General features: G+C 42.3%; 1 protein-coding gene across 34 annotated transcripts in view; it reads left to right on the top strand.

Annotated features, from left to right (window-relative positions):
• LOC127613869 (receptor-type tyrosine-protein phosphatase delta-like) overlaps positions 1-20,468 on the top strand; it is a 159,954-nt gene that overhangs the window by 60,055 nt on the left and 79,431 nt on the right. The window contains exon 1 of one of the 34 annotated variants that reach the window (XM_052085121.1): positions 6,806-6,966. The exons of the other annotated variants lie outside the window; for them this stretch is intronic. The gene's annotated coding sequence lies outside the window, so the exon portion shown is untranslated. Of the gene's footprint in view, positions 1-6,805; positions 6,967-20,468 lie in introns of those variants that run through there. 34 annotated transcript variants of the gene reach the window in all.

Below are 20,468 nucleotides of genomic sequence, written 5' to 3'. Positions count from 1 at the left end.
AAATTAGCAGCGCTAGCAACATGAGTACAGAATTAGCACTGTAAATGTTATCAATTTCAAGTTTTATTTTTTGAAATGTAAAGAGCAGAAATGTTGCTATTACTGGATCATTTCTGAATCTTCTCAGCAGCCTGAAATCCCTTCGCTTGGCTTCTATTTGCTAGTCTTATGCCCAATTCTTGGCAAATGAGGCAAGGGCCTTTTTAGATTTTTTCAGTGGTGGACACCGTAGTTTCAGCTGGTGTTCTGAGGTCAAAGGTAAGAGGTCAGTCCAAGGCAGCGTAGAGAACCCACCAAAAGTCTACCCCGTGTGATTGGCACCTCATCCGGCATGCCTGCTGTTTCTGGTTGATTGATTTTCCTCAGTTCTGTAAGCCATATATTTGATCATCCATCATCTTGGTTTTGATTTTGGTTGGTTTTGGATGGAGGGGCTCTCCAAACGCTGCTGCTTCAGGTTTACTCTTTTTTCTATTTTTAAACACTCCTTGTTGAAGCTGATTCTTTATTTTGGTACGACTGAAAAGATAATGCTAAACACGTGTTGAGCTCACTCAGCCTTGCTGCTTGCTCAACTAACGTCTCGTGCGGAGTCTCTCGTGATTACTGTTCACATACTGCGACTTTAGGCACCCCCCACCCCGCTCAAAACGTTTTGATTTCTCAATTGTAGTGTGTCACGGGCTTTCGACTTTCCTCTGAGTTTCATCTGTTCTCAGTTATTAGCTTTGTGTGTGTGTGTGTGTGGAGGCGGGGGGGGGGGTGGTTGCTAAACGAAACTGGTGTGAAAATAATGAGTCTGAAACTACAGAATGTAGAAAATATCTTTCTAGCGCTGGCATGTCAGCCATGTTTGGTGAATGTGGATCGCAATGTCGGATCGCTGCAGGTGTATTATTCTGTTCTGTTTGAACACAGTGTTTTATTCTCTTGAAAACACATCAAGCTACACCAGCCACACTCATGCCACATATGGAGAATGACTCATTTTATACTCATGCTCACTTTTTCTTTTTTTTTCTTTAATCATTCGCCAGGTTTTGTCATTCATTTTTCCTCACTTGACATGGCATGTCTGTCACCTCTTCCTCACTCACTTTTTCCCCCCTTCTTACTCTCTGCATTTTCACTCTCATCCAACAGACACAGACTTCTCTTTGTTTATACAGCGTGTGCATGTGTGTGTGCGTGCACGCATGAGCGTGTGTGCTCCTCGTACAGTATACTCTGCAAATCTGATTTTTCTTTTTTCTATCAGTTGCTAATAAGTGCTACCATGAAAATGCGCATCTTTCTAAGCAGCTCAATATGCCCAAATGCAATTTTCTCCATGTGGAAAGAGCACACTGGATGTTCATCATTCTGTGGCCCCCCTCTTAGTTTTTAATAAAAACTTCTTCACGCTTACGAAGCTGCTGTCTCTCATGTGCCCCCCCCCACTCCATTCCCCACCACGTCACTCCTTCAATTTCAGTCCTTTGTCACAAACACACACACGTACACAAATTCACATGCACTGCAGGGTTATCCCTTCCTGCCGTGTGCAGCTCTGACGTACAGTCTTAGATCCATCTCTTGCACATGATTAAAGTGCATATCACAGCTTGTCCCTGACAGTTGTTTTGCAGTGCTGCTTTACATTCCGAGCTGGTAACGCCGCCATGCAGCCCAACCGAGTGCATCTTGATTTTGTGTTTGCAAAAAATAAATAAATAATAATAATAACCCAAACCATGAATATGACAAAGCTTTTATAAAATGAAGTCACAGACGTTAGCGCCTGCTTCAGTGAATTGATCAATTTGTGTTTTCAAAGGATCACACTGACCTTTTTCCCCTGCAGCTCAGCCAGTGCAAGCGTCGCTATTGTGAGTGCAGTATGATCGTGTTTACAACACGAGTCAAAAGCGGTGCCTCTTAACTCCACAATAGGGGACGTCACATAAGACATGTCGACACCGTCAGCGTGCTTTTGTCTCGTTTGTTGTGCTTTTATGATCCATGTCATAATGGGAAAGGGAGTGCAAATAAAAAACTGATGACAATTTCATCCAACTTTACAAATGAAGGTGAAGTATTCAAAGAAGAAAGTTTTAATTTGGCATAACCATTGTTTTAATTTTGCATAAAAATGCAAACCTTTAAAATATAAAGTTATCCCTTTGTTAAAGATGAGGAATGTTGAGGATCTTGTCAAGTGACGACAAGGAAATGGCTTCATTTGTTGGCTTTGTTCAACCATCAACCTGATGCCTACTCAAGTCATATTTAACTATATTTCTTTACAAATGTATGGATGTGGCAAGTCTCTCTGCTGGTCTGGTCATGTGCAGAGGGAATCTTGGCATTGACTTGTTCAAATTACAATTTATTGACGTCACAAAATAAGTTTTCTCCAAATGTTGTAAATGTACGTTATTTTCCAACCATTACAACTTAATTGTCATGAATTTATCACTTCTGTCACACGCGTTTCTCTACAGAAATGCTTCTTCAGTCATAGATCCATTCCTGTTTTCAATTACAACTTTATACCTTCAACAATCCCTGTACAAAGAGAGAGGGCCGCCGTGCAACAGGCTAGCTAGCGTCTTTGTTTACCGCTACATTTTTTTTTTCTTCAGTTGTGCACATTTTAAGCACCTGCAATGTGCTTCTAAGACAATGAACAAGTCAATTGTATCATTACAAAAGAGAGTTATCGGTCAAACAGGAGGCAGCCATGTTTAAAGTGCATCCAAAAAATATTCAGAGAATGGATATTCATGGACGTGAGTGTCAAGTTTTTTTTTTTTTTTAATGCAGGGTGGCGCGTGCAGGTTTTTGGCAGCATCATTACTCATTAACCGTCAGCGGTTGAGGCGAATTGTGTGACTGCGCAAATGGAAGGCGCTGCGGCTGTACCTATGATACTGACATTAATTCAAATGTCATGGCTTTAATGGCCATTCCGTTCTGCACCCTCCTCATAAGTCATAAGCTGAACTTTCAAGGTGACACGACAAATTTGCCAGGCCTCCCCTTTCTTTTATAAACATTTTGTTAATCCGCTTGTCCATTGTTAGGGTGGCTTTGCAGTTTGGGCTAATTCGAATTCCAGGACTTGATTTTTGTGTTGTCACAAGGTAGCACACATGACACATAAAGAAGCACTTGAGGTTGTTGGTTTGACAAAGTGAGAGCCAAACAAATGCCTCCTCAATGCCACCCCAGATCAGAAGAGGGCAGCATTTTTTTTGGCAAGTTAGCACGTCTTCCCAGATAAAAAGGAAGATGTGTAGTGAAAAAGCTGACATTGCCAATTCATTTAGCTACACTGTTGCATTCTTTTTAGTCTTCTTGGTTAAAAACACAGTTTTAACTTCCATTTCGGTAACAGTGGAATATGGTTGGGGGATATGATTGGTGAGCAGGATATTACTCCATTATAAAAAGTACATATTTGAGAACATGGTTTCCGTCATTGTGCTGATGAGCCAAGAGAATTTAGCCAGCCTCAGTTTGAAAAGCGCAGTCAGTCACAGGCAGTATCTCCAATAATGCGACGCGTCAGTTCCAAGATCACATTACGATAACGAGATGAGACGAGCTGCAGGCTTTGACAGACGCTGATCAAGTGAGCTCGCGTAGTGTGGTGACTAGAAATGTCAGGAAAATGCGAAGTTCATGCATGACTACAACCACTGACAACTGATAAATTAGTTAGTTGATGGTATGTGCGGTGTGCCTTGAGGGAAGGGGTAAAACGACTTTGTGTGTCTTTGCGGTTCCATTCCTCTACAAACAACCGCAGTATATCCAAAACCTTCTGAATTCTGAACCCGTACCGTGCGTTGATAAATATTCATCAGTCAGCTCCCTGATTATGTGATGGAGAGCTGCTAGGAAGCGTAGATTTGTGTTTACACAGTCAGGGGTGTGAATTGACTGAAGCACTCTCTGATGAAAAGGCACAGCAAGTATTTAACAGAGCTCTGTACGATTATAGACGGCAATGCCTTCACAGCTCCGTGCCCGCGGTGCCTTGTGGGGGCTCCGACAAGAAGGCCCATCAAATACAGCTCGACGTCCTTTTTCATCCACTGAAGTTATCTTGATAGCAAGGCGTTTATCTTTAATATGCCGCGTTACTATCTGTTGAGCGCGTGTGCGTGCGTGCGCGCTCATGCCTGTGTGTGATTGAAGTTGTGCATGCGGAGGAGCCTATGGGGCAGAGACCCAAATATTTCTCACCAAGCAATTAAAAAGTCATCACTTTTTTCAGCATATGTTCCTGTAAGGGAACACTTAGGCCTCCATCAAACATGTGCCTCCATTTTTCCGATGTATTCGGGGGAAAAAAAAAACTCGAGCAGTCTCATTTCTTTGGCATGATTCACACAAAGGCATGAAAAGGTTTGAACCCTTGAACGCTTTCGCTAACCCCACAATGAATAAAAACAGAATCATAACAAACTCAGATTGATTCATGTGTAGATATTTACCATGTGTACATTTTGCAAAGCAATTATTGGACTTGCTACATGCATTTGCCCTTTTTTTTTCCTGGTCAAGATTGTCGTCATTTCCATTGTGACTGATTGCTTCTATTCCAAATGTGTTGATAACACCTTCACTTGCGGTGTGTTTACTCTTTTCTTTTTCCCACTATGTGAGGGCTTTCAATTCTGACCGCGAGTGTGTGCATGTGTCTGCATACGTGTGTGCGGTCCAGCCTGAGGTTGCGTTATCTTGTATCCACTGAGCTGTAGAGTTTCTGCAACAAAAGCGCGTTTATGCTCCTCCATCTCATTTACATCGCTCTAATGGGAATCTGCTGCACCACTGATTATATTTGGTGTTCAAGGTCAGCACACCCAGATTAGTCGCTCAGTGTGTGTGCGTGTGTATGTGTGTCTCTCTCTCTCTTTGGATGTCGTCTTGTGCACCAGCATTGTTCTGTTTAAAATTCCAGCTCCCATTTATCCCCTATGCAAACAGTCCTGTGAAGACCCTCACAAACACGGTGTCAGCAAAAGTTTGTGGTTGAAATTTTGCTCACCCCAACTGTTTCTAGTTATCCCCCAACCCCTGAAAATCATTTGCCGTCATTCCCTGTATCACTCGTTTGATAAAATGTACCACAAAACTGCGCTTGCCAGGAGGACGTATCTTTTGAAGTGAGCTCTTTGGCAAACAGATAAACGCTGTCCATCCAATTGACTCACGCATCAAATTTAAGCACGCGTTTCTTATTCGAGTCATCAACATAGATGCACATAGCCAAGTCATGACATCAAATTACAACTTCTCTTTTAAATGCTCAGGGCAGCTCAGAGGTTCTGATGGCGGTGAATTAGCATGAGTGTTTTTTCAACTTGGACATAGAATGACTGCTTGTAGGAGATTGCCATTGTTTTCTCTTTGCCTTTTTAGCCACACAATCGCTTGTGAAAGGACCAACAAGAAAAACGGAGGAATACGAGGAATAACGGAAAAGGCTAATTGTTGCAAAACAGACCAAAAAAAAACCATTCTGAGAATTTCATTTCTCAAATGAAAGCAAGCTGAGAGAATCGCTTGTGAATCAGCAAAAAGCACTAATAAGCGCCCTTTGTGGCTGCCTTCATGGTTGTTTCCACCATGAGAACTACGCTGGAAGAAAAAAAGTAAAGTAAGTAAAGTAAAAATTACATCAGTTTCCAATCATCTTCTTTTTTCGGTTTACTGAGAAGGAAAATAAACAATTATAAAGCTCAACATGATCGATCACCATCAAAGCAATTAGTTCCGGGCCAGCCCAGAAACAAAACAATTTGTGGGTCACTGTCTGCGAACTGGAAAACAACACAAGATAATCATTGATGACTGATTTTGTCTGAAACTGCAGGTTGGTAAACAAAAAGGGGAAACCGCCGACTTTTGCCAACCTGTTGGAAATACTTCATGCCAGGGTCAGAGTAAAAGACCACAGAAGGACTGTAAGGACAAGAAGGACAATAAATGATTCCCTTCTTGACTTGATTAAATTTAGATCTTATTGTTCAGTAATTGTGTCTTCAAGCAATTGAGGGGAAAGAGAGTGCACTACAGGGCTGCAACCAGCAGGGGTGCTGTTGCTTCAGTCTCAACTTCTAAAGAAAGACAACTCGACTTCAGCAATGGGGCACTTAACTCCGTCCACATAAGTCTTGGCTATCTCCTCGAGGATGCATTTCGGCTCAATAAAACACTGGCATGAAAACTGGTGTTCAAAACATTCACAGTTGCAGTTATTTAAACGGCAATTAAATCTTGACATTTAGCCGACCTTAATTTTGGAACCTCATTGTTTTGTCAAAGGACTTGGATGGTACAGATACAGTGCTTCCCTTGTTATCTGGGGTCAAAACACCAGATTAAAATGATTTACCCACCTGACTTTAATTGTAAGGCGAAATAAATGAACAATAGTTTTGAAACTGGACCGGAGGGTTTGGAACTTTGGATCATACATAATGTAGAAATTAAGTGGTTTCATTGGAACCTCAATGTTGAGAGACTAAATTACTGCAAGTCTGGATTTTAAGAGGAAAAAAATGCTTTCGCACAGGGCTTTTTTTTTTTAAACCAGTGACGAAGGAAGGCTGGCAGAGAATCACTGTGGAATCCTGCAGAATATAATCTATTTGCCCAAACGTCACTTCACTAAACCGTCAATACGGCATCTGCCTTTACTGAGTCGTGTTCACACTGGGCAGGAAATTATTGGAGCGAGAGAGCGCATGATTGAGCGAGAAACCGAGAAAGGGAGAGAGAGAGCATGTGAGGGTGTGGGAGGAGAGAGAGAGGGGCTTGAGAGGGAGGGAGGGAAAAGACGCGCGGGCAGGATCATTTGGGCAGAGCGGCTGCAGCCACGGTGGATGTTAACACAAGGCAGGCAACGGACGGACAGCTTCAGTCTGCTCACGTTGACTTTTCCATCAACACTGGCAGGATGCTGATACGGTGAGTCCCGTTTTTATGCGTACAATTGTTTGACATCAACTTCTGCTGATATGTGGCTGAATGCAACGGCACACATCCACTAAGTCGTGTGTCCCGGACCTCTGATGACTGACACCTCAGCCCTCCTCTTCGGGTTGTTTTGCAACAGTCGGGATGCTTTTGATTGATGTGCCGATCGTTATATTGCTCTCGTGGGAACTGACGATCAGTCAGGTGAGCTCGCTCTTCCTCCATCAGTGTATTGATGGATCTTTACATCAACGGTAGCACTTGGTCAATGATTGGAGCATGTTATTTTGCACCCATGTGCATGTCACATGTCCTAATGGTACAGGGCAACCCTCCCAAATGGGCTTTTACAGCCTGATGCTTAATGATGACTGATTGAGACTTGCTTTTTCGTTGGTGCCCGTCTGGATTTTGGAAACTGCTCAGGGGGCTTTTTCGAGAGCCTCCAGCTTTGAATGGACCGACCATATGGGAATTTAGGGAATTGCACCTGAGCATCAATGAATATGTGCAAAAATTGCATGAACAATTTAGACTCGGTAGGGGGGGTGGGGGGGGGGGATACTGTGGATTACTGGGGAGTATTGTCCTCCAGCAACCTCTTTCCAATCAAATTAGAACACCGCGATTGCAGATGATGAGAAACATCATGCTCATAGTATCTGATTTTATTATGTCATCTCACCTATCAGGTGTGTTTGCAATGCGTGGCATTTTCATTTGTGTTATTTCCGTTGCATAGTTTTATTTTGCCGGCACCGTAACCGAGTGTCCGTAATGTGCTGTTAGTGTTGTGTTTATGTGTGTGTCTGTGTATTCAACGGTCATCAGCAGTCTCGCGCGCCAACATTATGGCCCTCGCTCGCTGGCAATCAGTCATGCAAGTACTTTTGCAGCAATTAGGCTCAAGTATGTGAGGCAGATGTGAGTGAGAGCATATCGTATATAGCGCCGGGCATCTATAGCGGTGTGTTCGGTTGGCACTGTATGTACTGTATATACGTCATTAGGAGAGTGATGGATGTGTTGATTCAAATGATTTCATGACCAAATGGCTTTATGGTCCCGTAAAATAAAAAAACACACATTTGGAATGTCTTGTTCAGAATTGAGTGTACCTATACATTCATACACTTACATAGCGCATTTGGCATTTCCATGGCAACCCTGAATTCACCACAAACGGGGTTTCCCAATTTTCGATGCACCCACAATTGTCTTTCACAGTTATTTCTTCTCGCTGTTTGGTTTATGTTTGGTGCAATCCATTCATGTCTGCTGTGGTCTGTATTTATATTATTTCTGCAAAAATGACCATTTTGTGGCAATACGCAATGATGAGTACATGATGTTTTATAAACGTGGGCTCCAAGGAGGAAACACATTGTGTGGTAAGCGTCTTGAGGTCAAACAGTTTGGGGAAATGCCGGTCTATAATATTGGTGTACATGCCAGAACGCCTTTCATCCTATGTTTTGGCGAGATCTAGGTTTGGGGAGCCCTTTTTACACGCTTGTAAAAATGTTACTCTCCCTTAGATGGACATGGCGCCCTAAGCAAGGGGACTCCAACCTTTTTTTATGGGCCCTGCCAGCGACTCCCGGGTCAAGAGGCGCTTTGTCATATGCCAGTCTCTGACAAGTTCTTGCTTCACCCCAGTTGATCTTTCGCTGGACTACTGGTTGTGTCTGAGTGCATGCACGCAGGCATGCGTACCAGTGCAGCTGTTCCTCCTTTCAGAGAGATTAAGTTTCACAAGATGTGATGGACGCCAGTGTCTGTGGAGCCAGCTGTGTGTGTGTGTGTTCGTGTGTACATGTGCATGTGTGCACGTGTGCTTCAGCACATTTCGACATATTTGCATGTCAGGACGCATGACGCCGCACCTGCACATGCTTGCATATACTTGTGGTAAGTGTTGTGTCATGACACCAAAGGCTGGGTCAGGTTAGGGGAGGTAACACCGAGGTCATGCATGTTATGGGTCAGCCTGGTAATTATAGTGACGGTCACTTTGGTTCTCACAAAACAGACCAACGCAGTCTAAAGCAGGGAACGCACAAGCAGGCCAACAGACTGCTGCCTGTAGCAAACAAAAACGGCAGCCAAAAAATGTAGAAGTAGAGTGGAGCTTTATAGTAAGCGTCGCCAAAAATAGTAATGTTGACTATAAGGCCTTCGAATGTTAATTTTCAGTTTGACAAATCAAATGAATCGCTAATTTTAATAAGCAATCAATCTTTTTGTGACCTCGTTGAATTTAAAATTGTCCGAATCCTTGGAATTTCAGCCCCTCAACAGTGAATATCCTCAGACCTTTTGTTGCCTTCCACGAAAGCGGAATTCTTGTCTTTGCAGGGAATCAAAATCGGACACCTGCAAAGATCGTCTTGATTTTGGTCTATTTTCTGACATGTTAAGGACTGAACCAGTAACCGAACCCTAATCAGTTTATTACGGGTGTAACAAAAACTGACTCGAATTGGACCGTGCTACATATCAAATCGTCTTTAATGAGAGATGTCCACCAGATGTAAATAGGTTTGAAGCTGCCAATGAGCTGTTGTCTCTTGGAATTTGATCACCTCAGAAAGTTTGTGCTTTGGAGCGCTTTTCCGACTTGTTGCATATTAATAAACGTGACGAAAGCTACAGCCACATTGAATCAAAACAATCTCACTCAATTCAACGAATTTGAATAGTTACATTTTAAGATCGTTGTATCATGTCGTACCATGCATATCGAGAATCTTAACGAATTGTCTTTTGTGGAGAGAATTTATATTTGTGCTTTCTTTTTTTTGTTTTGTTTTGTTTGTTTGTTTGTCTTAATTCAACTGATTCATTATTAAAGTATGTGTTTATTGCAGCCCTTAGCAAACTTATACACCGTATTTTCCACACTATAAGGCACCCCTAAAAGCATTCAATTCTCTCAAAAGCCGACGGTGTGCCTTATAATCTGATATGCCTTATATCTGGATCAATATTCTGATTTCTTGGACGTAGTATTTTAAATGTACTGTAAAGCGCTTTGTTACAGTGGCAGCGGTTGGGAAAGCTATATATAGATCATGTAATGTATTGTATTGTATTCCCCTTTGCGTAGCTCCAGCTAGCGGATGCATAATGCACTATTGTAGCTTCTATTCTATGCGCCTTATAATGTGGTGCACCCAAAATATGAAAACAGTTTTGAAATAGGCGATTCATTATACCCAGATGTGCCATATAGTGCGGAGAATACAGTCCTTGTCCAACACCCAGTTTGGGTAAATGGTGGAGTGTGTTGATGTTTTTGAGTCAGCAGCTCATTGTAGTCGTTGCAACTCACTTTCTCTGGCATTTTATTGTTTCTTTAGGCTTTTTTGGAAACCTCACTTTAGTGCTCTAAATACAAAACAATCAAATGAAAAACAGCTGTAACGTCGTGTCGTACCCTTTGTATCAAGATGCGTTTCAAATCTATTTTTGTAGAATGATGCACACCTCTAATGTTTGGGTTCAGTTTCTTGGTCCAGGGCACTGCAACAGCAGTCAGGAAGCAGACGAGAATGTCATGAATAACCAGTGATCAATATTTATAAGCATTCAAAATTTTGCTTAACCTAAAAGGTTCTTGCTGGACCACAGGAAAACTCAAGTTAAGTCGTGAAAGAACAATGAAAGACTGACAAGTACATTTTGGGACTGCCTGGGTGCTCAAGGCCAAAATAAGAGGATTAAATCACAAAGACATGGATGGCCGGCCGCCAAGCCAAGTGAACAGCATTAAATATTCTGTCTCCTCAACCATTGCAGTCAATGCTGGATGACAGTCTTATCTGTGGATCTATCGGCTAAAGCACTCCGTGTCAGCAATTTTCCAGTCATATGCGCTGTACCCTGAGGGGAGAACCATGATTAAAGATTACTTTAATAAAGTTCAGCATCAGAGCCTGTCCTCACAAGAAATTTGGTGGGATTTTTGTACATTATTGTGAGTAGCTTGATTAAGCGTGTTTTTTTTTTGTTTTTTGTTTTTTTTTAATTCATGTTAAATCCTTAACCGCTTTGGAAGTATGGGCGGAGCGTCGTATCTGCATGGAACATTTTTAAATTTTCTAGCCCAGTATTACTTTGCTTGCAAAACTTGCCGCAGTTTTCATTGCATCGCTATGGAGCGTGTGCATGCAAATGGTGCTCAAGCACAGCAGTGATTGTACGTTGTATTATGTGCTAATCATTTATTGCCAGTACGAGCATTGATCTTAAGCCGTGTAGTCAGAGTTGCCCTTTGCAGCGCACCATACAGAGAAACATTTTGAACTGTTTCACCACTGCGTGAAGCTTCAGTAGCTTAGCAGAAAATGGGGCGTGCATCCAATCTCCTTATCTTGAGCGGTCGTATCTCAAGAGTTGTCCGGTGAGGGTCGTCAAAGGGAAACACGAAGCGATGTGGAAGTCCTGCATCTGTGCCACCACTAAGCCCCCACTCCCCACCCCACCCCCTTGGAGCAGATTAAAGCGTACGGTGGTAAGGATGGGTGAGGAGGAGAAGAAAAAGAAGATGGAGCGTAGAGAAAATAAGACTTTGCGGTGTGGCGCCAGTTTGCTATGTAAAACCATGCGTGCCGGAGGGATTGAAGCTGGAGCGGTGCAGCATGGATGAGCAGGAGAAAGTACAGTGATAATAATTAAGGACTAGGACAAACGTTTAAGAGGACTCAAAAAGGGCCAAGGTGGGAAAGTGTTAATCCTTGCGGAAAAGCACAACGTGTTTGGCTCAGATAATGTGCGCAAGTGTGCGTTTAAGCAGTAGGGTTGGAAAATGGAATTGTTGTGGCTGTGCCTGGTTTGCTCTGATTGGACTAGCTAGGAATCCCCTATTGAAGGGGAAAAGAAAAAAAAGTGTTCTGAATATCTCCTTCCCTGATTTCTGTCTGATCTTCATAGCGTTTCCATTGTTAATCTGAGGGAGAGCCAGCGATGCAGAGCAGGCACATGCAGCACATGTAAAAACAATAAATATGGAAATGTGATGGCAGCACGCCTTTGCTGTGGAACAGTCGTCGAAAATGTCCGTCTGTGCATAGTGAAAGTGCATCGTGAACCAGAACAGCACGATTTAATAGTAGAATAATAATTCAGTGTCATGTTTTTATTCATCAAAAATACATTTCGAGACACAAAAAAAACATCTCTGATTGAAATTTGCAGTTGACCAATGTAATCGGTCTGCTTTCATGGGGGGCTACAGAAATCTGAAAATATCTCCTGTGAGAGGGTGGCATTTCTATTCTATATCAAACAATGTTTCAAATGAATTAATTGATTATCATAACAATTAACATTTGATGGATTATTGATTCATCGTTGCAACTCTCATTATATTATTCAGAATTATTTTAATGATCATCGCCATATTTTCAAGTAAAACATGAAACATGTGAAATGTATATGTATTTTTCCATGTTGCCGGTATGTTTTATATTACTTACAATAAATCAGTAAGGCAATTATTGAATTAGAGGGATTACTAAAAAACCAATAATCCCATTTATTTTTTCATTCATTCATCTTTCGAACCGCTTGATCCTCACTTGGGTCGCGGGGGGTGCTGGAGCCTATCCCAGCTGTCTCCGGGCAGTAGGCGGGGGACACCCTGAATCGGTTTACAGCCAATCGCAGGGTAATCCCATTTTATATTAACCAATTTTTCAGAAAACACTGATAAATCAATGCAAAAATTAGTACAGAACTGTAATAACGTCAATGTTCTGTGGTCCATATGTGGCCCGCAGGCCAAACTTTGCCTACCCTGGCTTTATACCAACTTCAACATCTTGATTTGGAGCTTTTAAGTCACTCTGTGTCTATTCTCACCGCAATAAATGACAAGAAAACCTCTTTGCCTTTACCATGGCTTGAGATAGCGTAGCAGGCTTAAAAAGATGTCTACATTGTTCCTCATCTTTCTCCCTGTCAAACTGTACTTGTAGAGAAAAGGACAAAAAAGTCAAAAGGAGGAGCGACATGACGGACAGATGAAGGGGAGGCTGAGATGAGTCGGGAGCCGGCCTCCCTTCCCTTCTGGCCTCCTGGTAAATCGATAATATCCTAGCCGCTCACTTCCTATCAAGGAGCAGCACAGCTGGATCTTGGCAACGTGCAGCCGACTCGCCTGCCAAATCCTCCTTCGGGCTGTATCTCAAAATAACCTCTTTAAAACAGAGTCGAACTTTCCTTCTTTAAAACTCCGCTTGGGAGGTAACAGTTAAGGTTGGAATTTTTCACATGACTTTGGGGAGCGGTGGAAGGACCTCATTATATATTCACGATGATCTGCATAGACAAGGATCAATGAGCTAAATATTGCATTGTGAAATCTCCGATTCGACAGTTGTTACTTGTCAAGCAGTTAGTAATTGGCACTTCTGCCACCTACAGGACCGGAGTGAAACAGTTTCGATCGCAACTTCAGACTGCTTGACTTGCTGGGCTTCCATGAACAGGACAGTAACTTTGGGAACAATAAATGTCAAAGACATGTCACGTGAGTTGAATATAACAAATCTGATGGCGACCATTCCAGGGTGTACACCGCCTCTTGGCCAAAGTCATCTGGGATCGACTCCAGGTCACCCGCAACCCTAGTGAGGTTGTCGCTATTAAAGATGGATGTATATGAAAGGCTGCTGTCTTTTATCAATCAGCAGTAGAAAAGCAGAACTGACGTTTTTATGGACGCTTCATGGATGGCTACTTCAGGCTACGGCCAGGAATTTTCCAGTCCATTATATGAGCAGAGAGTGTTTGCTCTGTGTCCTCAGTGGGAGTCTTTCCCTCCGCTTCAGCCCTCACCGCCTCTTTAACAAACCTCCCATTCACATCCAAGTGGCACCCGAAGGCCTCAAAATGGCTGGAGTGGGACTTCTTTTCAGCCCCGGATTTTCTAGGCTCGAACCGGCCCACTTTAGTTCAAAGGTTTTAATGATGATACGGTGTATATATTTTTTCCTTCAATCAAAAATAGCTTACCATTGCCTTCAGAGACTAAGTCTGAGGACATACATGGTTAAAACGGTCAAAAGGGCAAAAAGAGAACAAGAGGAAAACATTGATATCCGAAAACATCGGATAAGATATTTTCCTCCGAACAAGGTACATTTATTTCTCAAAGACGGCTCAGCGAGCAAGATGAAGGTAGGTAGCCAGTGCTATATATAATCGAATGGCCAATTGCAAAAAATAAAAATGCAAATGCACAATAAGGTAATACTTAGTTAGAAGTGAAGTCGATACATTATATTTGTTGATTTCAGAATGGATCTGCCAGCCAGAAGGAATTAATGTGCGAGCTGTAAGAAAGGTAATGGGCTTTCGAGAGTAGCGGGTCAAACAGCCTATATTGCAGCCCGTCCCAGCGGGAATAAAACACAACGTACAGATGACTCACTCCGGGCCCGTCTTCCACCGATCTTCCGCCTCCATCTCTACTTAATCTGCTTGTTTAGGATTAGCAGCCCAGGTTGGAAATGTGTAACTGTTGACGTTGATTGTTTATTTTAATTATTTTCCACCAATGGAATCAGGATAAGACTGATGAGCTCCCATATTTCTTTTGTCCGCCTCTTCATCCTGTTCTCATTCTCTTGCCTTCGCCCTCTCTTTGGGGGACTGAGGGTTTGGCGGCGCAAATCCCATTTCCTCTTGTTCGTGTTCAGGAATTATGTGCTGCCCCTTCATTCCCCTCAGAGTCCCTACGGCACCTGGGATTAAATGTGTGTGTCTGTCTGTGCCCGTGTGTGTGTGTGTGTGTGTGTGTGTGGCTGTCTGCCCTTTCCGTCATCATTCACCATGAGTCGGGATTGTGTGATGGCTTTCTCTGTGTAACAATCATGGTAAAGACAGACCTGAGATGAGGTTTAAAGGTTTACAGAATGCCAAGTATTGCTGTGCCATGTGGGCTGCGCAAGCTCTTGAATGTGCGTGCGTGTGTGTCTGTGTGGTAGGCTCATGCGGATGAATAATCTCTTTCCAAGCAACAAACGTTTAAAATTGCTAGACGTGCTCTGACCTCACATTTGAGAACGCCAACAAGCTTCAATTCAAACCTGACCTCAAATGTACCGTAGGATCTTTGGGATTTTGTGTGTTTAGCGATAAAGGTCTTTCAAAGCATTTTTTAAATCATGTTCTTGCTCTTTACGTACTTGTCGTAATTTTCGGAAGCTGCTTTCTATGTCTTTATGTTGCTTTTGAATGTCTTTGACAGTTTTGTTCGTAAATGGTTGTACTTTTAATTATGTGATGAACATTGAGTGACCTTTTGTATGAAAGGCGCTGTTTGTCTTCCCTGACAGTTATTGCTTATGTTAGCTACGGCCTAACTTAGTTCTGGTCATGACAAAATGCTGTTTTCTATGACATGGTCTTAACGTTAGTGTCGGTATGTATAGTGTCATAATATTTGACTATTATGATGGATGTAAAGAACCTGTCAGTGGGGCAATGTGAAATTGCAGGTAATGAAGCCAACCCCCCACCCCCGCCACCAGACATTATGATACCATATCTGTGCTCTCCTCAGTTCTTTGCACACTCCTTAATGTAACCCAAACCCCTCGACTCAGCAACCACTTCACCATGGACAGCCCTCAGACACAGGAAGTGCCTCAGCAGGTCTCCCGATATTAAATTTGAACTGTCATTTAATACACCACGCCCCCCTCCCCGGTCAAGGGATCGGCATCGCTTTTCCATGCGCATCCTCCGAATGTCTCCACTAAAGCGACGAGACACCTAACAAACTGCCGGCCTCCCCTGTGCCTCCCACAAGGAGCTCCTTTAATAGATTATTGAAAATAACAAGGTTGTCTCCTAGAGTTACAGACTCCGTCTCAGTTTGGACGTCAATAAACTGTGGAGGATTTTGTACCTTCCAAGAGGTAATGTCTGTTTCTTCTCCGTGCTATAAATCATGTCGAGCTTGACAACATACAAGTGAGGAAAAACATACAAAGACAAGCGAGGAGAGAGAAAAAAATACGGTGCTGATTGAAAAAAGAAATAAAAAAACAAAAAAGGCACTACCGTAAACAAATTTCCCTACATCTGCTCTTTTGGTGTTTCCCTTCAAAATGGTGAAAGCTTGATTCAAGTACCGCTTTCATGTGAGGCGTTTAGGAGAAGCAAGAGAGTGTATTAAGCGGTTTCCCATCATCAAATAGCTTCATTATATAAATATAATTGGCCTTCAGTTGTTGCTGCACAGCCTCACTTCAGGTTCACAATGAACTGGTTGCTCTTAACGTTGCTTGTGTGTGTGGCATCCTTAATGTTTCTCTTTGTTGGAACAGACATAATGAGGTGGTGTCAACGCCAAGTTAAGGGCACTAAAATGCAGGATTATAACCTAATCGGACATTTCTTGGCTGATATGATGATTCACCGATTAGAAACCAGTCTGCCACGCCAGCAGCATATGTGTGTCTGTGTGACAACAAGTGATGCGATGTCTGATAATGTGTTTGTGCACTTGTGTGTGTGTGTGTGTGTTTGTGTGCAGATGTGTGAATCAGTGTTGGTGGTTGTGGTGGTAGGGATTTATTTGCAGGCAAGCTTAACGTATGCTGCCTGCTTCATGACATGAAAGAGAACAATCATCCGAATGAGAATTGCAAAGCCGCATATTTCAAACTATCAACCGCTGTATTGGCATGCAGACACACACACACACACACACACACACGGGCACACTCCATCACTCTCGCACGCACAGGCACAGCATGGCAGTTTGTGATAAGCTCGCTCACTCCAGACGGACCGCTCGTGTCCAAAGAAGCCACCGCACAAGCAGCGCAGGTTCGCACAACAAATTTGTGTGCGCGTTCTGGAGTGTGCTGATATGTTTGCCGTTGCGTTGTTTGTGTTGTGTTGTCGCTCACTCCAAGCAGCTCGGCGGTGTTCATACGCTCTTTAGCCTCTTCTCTTCGGTGCTGGGTGGCAGCCAGCAAAATGGTGGCGCTCATTGTGGCTGCCATTGATTTGCTCCAGCAGGTCTCTGGGATGGAGGATGCATGCATGCAAGGTTTAGTGACTGCTTTCTTGTTTGAATCCTTGTTGAAGCGTGACTTGCCCTCATGAAAAACTAAAATACACCCTGAAACTTTTATAGTCGTAGAGGTTGAAAATTACATACTTTTCAGACTTTGGGAAAAATAGCCATCTTTCCCGTTGAAAATGGTCTTTTTGGTTTTCTAAACGCGTTTTTTGTTAATTTAACAAATTTTATTTTGGGGTGAATCAAGTCCTAATTCGAGAACTTTTATGACAAAAAAAATGCCTGTTCAATTACATTTTTTTTGGGTGCACATGTACAGCACACCATCATAAAGTCAAACCAGCAGCAGTTGTTTATGCTATGCGTGCCGGTAACACACTGCCAATGCATTGGGAACGCCGACTTTAAAAACAAATTGTTTCCAAATAATACATAGCCATCAGTGCCTTGTTTGTTCCTGGCAATTATAGCGGCTGACTTGACTCATCTTCCCGACTGAAGACTAGTCCGAGCCCAGTTGAAGTTTATATTGCCACCACAAACCATTGCCACCAACATCAACAAAACCTCATCTGAAGTCACGATCAATCGATAATTAAGGATGCAATATAAACAGGTATACTGTGTGTGTGTGTATATATATATATATATATGTATGTATGTATGTATGTATGTATGTATGTATGTATGTATGTATGTATGTATGTATGTATGTATGTATGTATGTATGTATGTATGTATGTATGTATGTATGTATGTATGTATGTATGTATGTATATGTAGGGAGAGAGAGCTATGTTGCCAGTGTTAGCGGCTAGTGGCTAGCAGCTAGCTTCTAAGTAAGTGGTTGGTATATGGTAAGAGCTAATCTTCAACGGCTGTTTAAAAGACAGACTTTGATGCTGACAGGTGGACACAGTTGCAATTCTTACTCATCGTTTTTGAAACAAATCAGCCTTACTCAAACGTGCTGTTTTAGCAGCCAGAATCACTCTTGTGGTTGTGATGTCACTTTGGACCCCAGCCCAAAATCTCACGCAGGTTTCTAGAGATGAAAATACAGTTTGGCGCTACGCACAGGTTAAATTTCAGGAAAAAAAAATGAGAGGCTGGTCATTCATGATTAAGTGAAATGTAAAGGGTGATTTTCTCTTCTGTGTTCACACTTGTTCTGAAACCAAGGAAAAAATATATGTTGTTTAATTTCTTCTCAGAATACTCAATCTATAAACGTGTGATATTGCGGGGTACAAATGATGAACCACGATATGGCTGGGATTCAATAGAAATACAGTACAGTACAGCTTGCTGTGAAATGGTCAAACCCGTCAAGAGTGAAGCATCTATATCCCCCAAATATTTTGTGTGTTTACTCAAATAGACACCCGAAAACGAAGGGCTTTCTCGAAAATAATTTTGACATGCTTTTATTATGTCTGTCTGCAATGCATGTTTCAGTTTTCCATAATCGCCTTTTGTTTGCCCACCGTTCAGAGCAGAAAACGAGCATTGAAAAACAAACAAAAGGAAAGCTAGCATTGAACTATAAATAATGCAGACACACAGATTGGGGTCAAATGCTTTAGATTCCGCAACACATTCCCCAGGATGGGAGTGCCCGCACACACATTACAGTATATGCTGTTTTCTTTTCCGTATCAGCGATATTCATTCCCTAGTGAGCAATCAGCGAGATGATGGACCATACGCCAAACTCTCCTGCATACAGTTTCATGTGCACGCGCGACTGTCATCAGTGGGTGTTTCCCGCCTCCTTGTCCCTGACTGACAAAGCATTCGGACTGTTTGTTAGGGGGGGGGGGGGGGGGGGGGGATTTAGGTCTTCTGGCACACCTCTCAAGCCCGCAACCGCCCCCCTCCCCTTTCCCCCCTGATCCTTTCGGAACTCTGACAAGGACAAGTCGGCCTTCTTTCCACGATTCATCTTCACGCTTTAAACCTGTGCCGCCATGTGATAGATTAGCTTTCTTGCCTTGATCGGATTTTGGAGAAGTGACAGATTGCATTATTAGGTACATTTATGATAAATGTATCGTGATGTAGATGCTTTTTTTTGTTTGTTTTTTGGGATAATTGAATACAAGAGAGATTCACAACGGTGCCCTGACAAGAAGTGCATAAGATTAAAAGGTTATTGCAATCTATCATAATTACACATTTGTATTCTTTTTCTTTCTTATTTTTTTTAAACCGGAGAGTTTTTTCTTTTTTCACAGAATAATGAGTTCACATATGAGAATTTGCTTTACAAAGTTTTAAAAAAAATCAAGACGAACAATTGAGCAATTGAGGATGATACTCAAAGTACAATTATGTACCCAGAGATTCAACATAAAATAAGTGTGCCTAATAATAGGGGTGACTTTAGTGCGCCTATGCAAAATTGTCATGTTTTTAATAGATTGACTTTAATGGTTGCACTGTAAATGTTGCTTTGACTTATTGAGAGTGTGCAGGGGGTGTGCTTTCAAAGGGGAAAAAAATCGCCTTTTCTACACTATGTGTTCTTCAAACAACCTTCTCCCACTGAAAGATGAAACATTACTGTGAAGGATTTCCTGGTCCCAAATTACCAGGGAATGCCTTAAATTCCTTTAATGGCTGACGCACAGACAATCTTACGAGGATATAAAAGAAAATCTGTGATTCCATAACACAGTTTTATCGTCGGGGGGGAAAAATCATTATTGTATAAAAATCACATGAGACCAGAAGATGAAATATTTGGCCGACTTATAGAAGAATGCTATTTCCTCATTGTCATCCCAAAACTGCTCAAGAATAATGAATCAAAGTTGCATTGTGGATCTCTAGTATTGTGTTTTACATTGAGCAAATAGGGCATGCATTTTGCTAATCCTGAGGCTGATCTAGTTGATGAAATAGTGACTTTTTTTTCTGTTTTTTTAATATATGTAATTTATCTGCGCCATATTTATCTACTTCTCTTTGGCAGTCTACTAATCTTGTGCATGTAATAGATCAAAACTGTGGATGGTCATGCTCTAAGAGGCTTTGAATTTTGATTCTGCTGCCTTTACTAAATGTGTTTAAACCTAGAACGCTATCTCGATGAGATACCGACATGCTTGCATTTCTGTCGGTCTCTGAGCAAACGCATTAGAAGTGTTTCACAATTATAGGACGCGGCATAAATATTTAAACTTGCTATTGTTACCCTGACCCTGACATCAATTGCAAAAATGGTGCGGTGCTGTTTTTGCAAGCTGCTGGGCGGAAGAAGGGTACCTGTGTTTTCATTCAGCCCAAAGGCATTTTCCCTGACCCCTCACTCTGTAAATCCCTCGCATCCCCCGCAGCATTATGATTGATGACATCATTACTGACATCAGTGACACGTGAAAATGAGAGCTGGCTCTGATGGACGGCCACTCGCCCTCATCCATCATTCTCGTGCCTTCGTGTG

This window comes from Hippocampus zosterae, chromosome 13 (assembly GCF_025434085.1).
Source record: "Hippocampus zosterae strain Florida chromosome 13, ASM2543408v3, whole genome shotgun sequence".
Classification (NCBI taxonomy): Eukaryota; Metazoa; Chordata; class Actinopteri; order Syngnathiformes; family Syngnathidae; genus Hippocampus; species Hippocampus zosterae.
This window is presented reverse-complemented; position numbering and strand designations above follow the sequence as displayed.